The following is a 7,841-nucleotide window of genomic DNA, read 5'->3' on the forward strand; positions in this document are numbered from 1 at the left end:
CAAGCAGCACAAGTTCTTAGCCCAGCTCTGCCATTGATACTTGCATGACCTGGAGCAAGTTATTCACCCTCTATGGACCTCAGATTCCCCATCTGCAAAATGGCAGTAAGAACAGAGTTGTTGAGAGGATGACATGAGTTCATCTGTGTGAAACACTCAGACCAGTGCCTGGCGCATAGTAAGTGCTCAATAAACGCTAAGCTAGTTTCAATATTACTACAAATCAGAGACACAAAAGGCTCAGGTAACTTGAGATTTGAAAAATGATGAAATGTACACACCTGAAATAAGTAGAAGTTGGCTTATATCTCAAAGCGCAGTAAGTCTTCCAGCCAAACTGAAGATACCAACCACGCCAATTCAAAGAAGACAGAAAGATCCAAGATCTAACTCCATCAGGGTAGATTCTGACAGTCCTTGGCCAATGAACCAATCTTTGCAATTATAATCCTAACTTGGCAGGCTGAAGAGTTTCTGGAAGACGATAGGGTGTGGGTTCAGGTAGCCCCAGGTTGTCACTGAGACTGGCCTGGAATTCTTTCTTGCCAACGGTACCTCCTCCCTGTTTCCCAGAAGAGAGCACCCAGTGCCGTATGCTGTTGACTGGCCTCATGGTGAGTAAGACCTTATTTTATTTTTACTAGAGAAGTAACGTGGCTTTGATACAAAGCCTAGACTCTGGAGTTAGAGATACCGTATATAAATGCCAGTTCAATGCTTGGCACAGAATATGTGCTCAATAAATGTCATTCTTCTTATTTACTATTGTTGTTACTCTGCAGTGGTTTATCCTGTCATAATCCATGTGTCCATCAGTAAGCCTGGACTCAGTTTTGAAACAAACCCAATCCCAGGACAACACCGCCTGCCCTTGAAGTTTCTCTCGCCCTGCGGAGCCCACCTTTCAGCTCCAGAGGAATGGATTCATCTGTGCTAGGGTGACATTTTGACATATGAGTCTAGGTCCTTTCTTCTCCCCTAACCCCGCCCAAACAGTTAGCCTGCTTTGGATTTTGTCATTTGGGGGGAATGGGTGGGACGGAAAGCCAGCAAGCCTTTTTGCCTTTTGCTCATACAGAGCCGAAGTCTCAGGAAACCCAGGGAGGCTCGCAGAGGAAGAAAAAGAAAAGGTTAGCAAGACCCTCAGTGTCTTGGCCAGAAACTGGGGAGGGGAGGGAGGGGTGGAGGAGCCACCCTTTGCCCTCCCCGATCAGCAAAGCAGAAGGAGGTTACCCCCCGTTCCCCGAGATGGGGGGAGGTCAGTGAGTCCTGCCAACCCCATGGAATGGGGGCTTGAAATAAAAGGTTGTTTTGAAAATGTTTGTAATGTTTCTTTCACTCCCAAGTGTGTAAACTGAGACCCACACACTCACTCTACACTCTACTCCAGGTGTTGGGTATACATCAGTGAAGAAAATCTGACATGGTCCCTGCCCTGGGGCAGCTTACAGACAACAAACAAGCAAAAACATAAATCATAATGATGACATGCAGCAAGCGCCACGGGGGGAAGCCCATTTACAGGGAACATTCATGTAGCAGAGTTAAGAATGTGCTCTGTAAAGAGGAGACAATTAAGCTAAGACCTGAAGGGTACGAAAGAATCAGCCATGCAAAGAGGGGTGAGTTGGGGAAGCAGGAGAAGCATCCCGGGCAGAAGGATGAGCTCGGGAAAGGCCCCGTGGCAGGAAAGGTTGGCATCTGCACAGGTATCTGGGTGCTGAGGGTCTGGATGGTGGTAGGATGCGGTATCCCTGGAACCTGGTGCCACAAGGGGGCAGATTGAAAAGGACTAGAGGGTAGGCACCCTGGAAGGTCTAAGAGGCAATAAGGTTTCAGAGAAAGAGAAGAAGGGCCGGCGTTGGAGATCCAGCATCCCCTTGGTGAGAATCACCTTGCTTAACCTGAGTCTCAGCTTTCTCCCCTGTAAACTAGAGATCACACTTTTCCCTCAAGGTTGTACCAAGTGCAATGATGTCAATGAAATGATTAGTACAAAGTAGATGCTCCAAAATGCTGTTAGGATGATAGTCTCTTTCCATAATCTTTCCTGTCCTCATGACCCAGCTCCAAGGTGCTTTTCCCCCACTCCCTCCACGGACTCCCTCCACCTCCTTGAGAGCCAGAGCATGTCTGGTTCATCCTCATATCCCACCCCCTCCTCTCACAGAGAGCCTGGCACACTTTAGGAGCTCGGTAATGTCTGTGGCATTGAAGGCGAGTACACAAGTAGTTATAGTAACTAATAAACTGAAGAATGTTTTTGTGGAGGGCGTAGAAGTCACTGAGTCCAAGATGATCAAATGACTGAGGATGGGCCAAGAAGAAAGCATGCCATGGTCTGCTTACGTCCCCAGCAGTGTCTGAGGTTCCCTCTGAAGCACACTGGAGAAATAGCCACTCATAAACACACAGGCAGGAAGATGCAGGCTTTCCCTCTCCGCTTACAAAGGTCATTTCTAGGCAACATAGCAGGTTGTAATAACAAACAAGCAGGGTTTTTTCGTTTTTTTGTTTTTTTCTTTTTTTCTTTTTTTGCGGTACGCGGGCCTCTCGCTGTTGTGGCCTCTCCCGTTGCGGAGCACAGGCTCCGGACGCACAGGCTCAGCGGCCATGGCTCACGGGCCCAGCCGCTCCGCGGCATGTGGGATCTTCCCGGACCGGGGCACGAACACATGTCCCCTGCATCGGCAGGCGGACTCTCAACCACTGCGCCACCAGGGAAGCCCCCAGGCAGGGTTTTTAAAAACAGCATTTATTTACTGCTTTATGATTCACATAGTGCTTCCATGTACATCACTGCACTCAACAATTTGGTGACCTGGATAAGATATTGATTAGTCTCCTCTCCTCACTGTAGATGAAGGAGCCACAGAGCAGCAAGGGCAAGTTGCTTGCTTGTGGTTAAATAGTGAGATGCAAAACTAAACCATAATCCCGGATCTTTTGGGTCTGAATCCCCTGTGCCTTTTCCCATATGACCATCACACACACTGACTCTTGATTAGGTGGATGCAAAATGCTGCATGCACCCAGAGATGGGCAAAGCAGCCACACAGAACAGCGCGTGAAATTCCAGCCACAGCTAACCAATCTGGACGGGGTCTTCTTAGAAGCTACCGCAGCATCTTGGCAACAGAGAAGGACGTCACCCCTCACTCCTCATGAAATGATTCATCAGCAAAGATGGACCCTCTCGCATTGAGAAAGAGGGATGGGTCTTCAAGCTGACCTGTTCCCCTCTTCCAAAGTCTTAGGAATCAAAGCTTACACCACTCAGTTGGGCCACTGACCGCCCCCCAGGGCTTCATATAAATTTTTAATATAATTTTTGAATCATAACACATTGAGAGTTTTTTAAAATACTTTTCAGCTAAAAAGTAAATAAAACATAAAAGTCAATTCCACCCCTCTCCCCCTTCTGCCTCGTTCTCATCTTCATCTCCTACCACAAGTATCTGTTTATTCCCTCCAGAATTTATTTACACAAATAGGAGCAAACAGGAATGTATATTTTATCCCCTCCCACCTTATTTCTACATATGTTGTTATGTGCAATTTCAGGGAATGAATCCTTTCCCTCCACTGCCTTGGGCCTCCACTGCCAGCAAGCCCAAGGCCAGACAGGCAATCGATAGGCACTCATTGGAGGGGAAAGGCCAGACTGAGCGGACAAATCGATCTCCGGTGTCAGTCCAGGGTGTGTAAGGCAAGTCCTGCAGACTGACGTCTGTGCACAAGTGTCAGTGGCAAAGCAGCCCCAGTTTCTCAGAATGTAGCAGGGTCTGAGGAGGAGGTGTGTCCCGGCGACTCCTCCAGGTGGGGTGCGTCCCGGCAACTCCTCCAGGTGGGGTGCAGAGCTAAAGGTCAGACGCTCCCAGGAGTGGTAATGACCTCGGCAGGCAACACCAGCACCTCTGTCCTCTGGCTCACCAAACAAAGAGCGTCCTCAGGACAAAGGGCGCAGAGGACTTCGTTGAATTGTTACAGAAAACAAAGATGTGCCCAGAGATTTTAAGCACAAGGAAATGGAAGAAGCTCCTCTTTCAAGTCCCCCAGCCTCACACGGCTTTTCAGATGACCCTAAAATGACTGGAGATTATTCTGCTCCATCCGGACCATGACCTGATGGGGCTTCTGGGAATGTGCTTGTTGACGGGCCCGGCTTCCATGAAAGGTAGCTCTGGGCCAGAGGCTGGGGAAGGCTTTTGTCAGGACCAGCACAGGCTCTTGTTTGCAGATGGTGCAAAATCACTGATGGGGAAGGGGGGTGTGCACACTGCCAAGAAAGTGGACTAATATTTTTGGGAAGTTTTAATTTGCTTCAATTAAAAATTCAGGCCAGCTCCGCACAAAACAGAAGTAGGTGAACTTATTTCCTGAAACTCTGCACCATCCTTTCTGGGCCCCTCCACCCCTGCAGAAGGAGGCTTGTCGCTGAGAGAACCTCCACCCCAGCCAGCTTTTCCCAACTGGCCAGTTCCAAGAGTCACACAATTTCCTCCCCATTCTCCGGCCAGTTCCAAGATTCACACAATTTCCTCCCCATTCTCCGGCCAGATCAGACCTGGGCCCTGCTGGGGATGGGAGAGAGAAACCACCTGGCTCCAAGAGACAGGAAAAACCTGTCTCTGGGGCCTCAGCGCCAGCCTTCCAGGTCTGGGTCATGTCTATACACTCAGGGTTCTTTTCTTGAGCTTATTGGCTCTGTATCTTACAACCAGAGGAACAGGAGAAACACTTGAGAAGATCAGATGCTTTGAACAATGCATGGAACACAGTAAGGGCTCACTAAGCCACAGCTGTTAGGTTGTTACCTTCATCAGTATTTAGGGGTGTTCCTCTATAAATCTCTAACGGAGCCTCAAATACTGGCCCCACCACATCCTCCCTGCAGTCCTGGCCCAGAGAATGTAGTTGTTTCGAGGGAGTAGTTTATGAGCCACTGGGGAACACCTTTGGCCCTGACATATGCTCTAATGGACTCTGCGATAGAGCCTGTGTCCTATTAATCTCTGTGGAGTGAAGGGATGAATAAATGCATCCATTCCCTGGGTTTATGAATGAGTATGTAATGCACATGCTTCAGGAGAAGAACAAAGCCGACCCACATGGAGGTCAGGAAAGGCACAGCTGCTCAGAGTGGCCCTAAACACCCTAACGCCTTCTCCCCCGCTGGGGCCCAGCCGTTCTTTTCCCTCCCTGGAATCCAGGGACCTCGATATGGGACTTTCAGTCCTTCATGAGGAGGGCCTGAGGCTAACTGTCCTCCAGTGGCACTGATTCTTTCCCACACGGTTCCATCCTGCCGGGGCCCAGGGTTTGCAGAGGGCTGGCTGGGTCAAGGGTGGAACAAGATCCCAGGAGGATTTAAGTCTTCTCCCTGCCCCCCAGTCCCAGGAGCCACCCCCCGCCTTGGACTTCCCCCAAACAAAGCTTTACAGTGAGGCCTAAGTTATCAGAACACATCCCTCCCTGGGGAACCCTAAGTTGAATGCCTCTAGTCAGGGGTAGGGAGTCACCCTCTAGACCACCTTGCCCTCTAGGGCCACACCTTCCAAACACTCAGTGTTGACCTTTCCAAAGGTAACAGATTGGAATTCCAGAAACATAGTGGTCTCCCAAATTCAGGTGTGCAAAAAACTAGAACTTTTTCTCTAAAACTCAACTTTATCTTCGTGATGAGTCCCCATTTCTAACCGACAGAAAAGTCAGCCTGGTAACATTCTGATAAACTCAGCCCAATCAGTGATTTAAACTCAATCAATTCAAGTCTAACTTGGTCACTTCCCCACATGGGGGCCAGGCCTATCCCGCTCTCCTGAAGTGACCCCTGCAGCACTCTCTCAGCTGATCTCCAGGCCCCACTGCAGGCCTGCAGGATCTTCTGGGCCACCTCCCTTCTCCAGTCAAGAGAAGTCTGAGCAAATGTCACCAGCCCTATTCATTTTTTTTTTTTTGATCTTGCTCAGTCTTTTTTTTTTTTACTTTTTATTGGAGTATAGCTGATTTACAGTGTTGTGTTACTTTCTGCTGTACAGCAAAGTGAATCCGTGATACATGTACATATATCCACTCTTTTTTAGATCCTTTTCCCATATAGGCCATTACAGAGTATTGAGTAGAGTTCCCTGTGTTATACAGCAGGTCCTTATTAGTTATCTATTTTACATATAGTAGTGTGTATATGTCAATCCCAATCGCCCAATTTATCCCCCCCCACCCCTTTCCCCCCGGTAATCATAAGTTTGTTTTCTACACCTGTGACTTTATTTGTTTTGTAAATAAGTTCATTTGTACCATTTTTTTAGATTCCACATTAAAGTGGTAGGATATTTGTCTTCCTCTGACTTACTTCACTCAGTATGACAATCTCTAGGTCCATCCATGTTGCTGCAAATAGCATTATTTCGTTCTTTTTTATGGCTGAGTAATATTCCACTGTATATATGTTCCACATCTTCTTTATCCATTCATCTGTTGATGGACATTTAGGTTGCTTCCATGTCCTGGCTATTGTAAATAGAGCTGCAGTGAACATTGGGGTGCCTGTATCTTTTCGAATCATGGTCTTCTCTGGATATATGCCCAGGAGAGGGATTACTGGATCATATGTTAGCGCTACTTTTAGTTTTTTAAGGACCCTCTATACTGTTCTCCATAGTGGCTGTACCAATTTACATTCCCACCAACAGTGTAGGAGGGTTCCCTTTTCTCCACACCCTCTCCAGCATTTGTTGTTTGTAGATTTTTTTGATGATGGCCATTCTGACTAGTGTGAGGTGATACCTCATTGTAGTTTTTTTTTTTTTTTTTGCTGTACGCGGGCCTCTCGCTGTGGCCTCTCCCGTTGCGGAGCACAGGCTCTGGGCGCGCAGGCTCAGCGGCCACGGCTCACAGGCCCAGCCGCTCCGCGGCATGTGGGATCTTCCCGGACTGGGGCACGAACCCGTGTCCCCTGCATCGGCAGGCGGACTCTCAACCACTGCGCCACCAGGGAAGCCCCTCATTGTAGTTCTGATTTGCATTTCTCTAATAACTAGTGATGTTGAGCATCTTTTCATGTGCTTTTTGGCCAACTGTATGTCTTTGGAGAAATGTCTATTTAGATTTTCTGCCCATTTTTGGATTGGGTTGTTTGTTTTTTGATATTGAGCTGCATGAGCCGTCTGTATATTTTGGAGATTAATCCCTTGTTGGTTGCTTCGTTTGCAAGTATTTTCTCCCATTCTGAGAGTTGTCTTTTCATTTTGTTTATGGTTCCCTTTGCTGTGCAAAAGCTTTTAAGTTTAATTAGGTCTCATTTATTTATTTTTGCTTTTATTCACCAGCCCTATTCTTCCAGGTCCTTCCCAACTGCCATATCTCCATCTGCCCCGGTGGCCTGGGGAGCATCTGACAGGTCACTGTCCTTCCTAATTCCAAACAGGGAGCAAGGCACAGGGCCCGCCGCCCCGAGAGCCCCCCAACGTCAGGGGAGCTGCACCGACCCTGCCTCTAATGCTCTTCTCTAAAAACCCTCCCCTCTCCCGCTCCAGACCTCTTATCTAGTTAAGGTCCCTTTCACATCTCTTCTTACAGCTTAGCCCTTTCACTTAAAACTGCAAGACCCAGCATCTTGTTCTCTCCAGTCAGCTGGGAGGGGTGAAAACCACCCATGAATTAATACTTCTCCTAACATCTCACCACACTCTGGAGGAAAGAAAAACTTCAAATATGGTGCATCTGGGCCTCCCCGTCCTAGACAAGTGTACAGTTATTCAGAGAGCCCCAGCGCAGGATAAAGTGCGCAGTGATCCCGCTCTAAGCGGGGCTGGCACAGAGGCCCACGCACTGCAGTG

The sequence above is a fragment of the Delphinus delphis genome, chromosome 7, assembly GCF_949987515.2.
Source record: "Delphinus delphis chromosome 7, mDelDel1.2, whole genome shotgun sequence".
Lineage (NCBI taxonomy): Eukaryota > Metazoa > Chordata > Mammalia > Artiodactyla > Delphinidae > Delphinus > Delphinus delphis.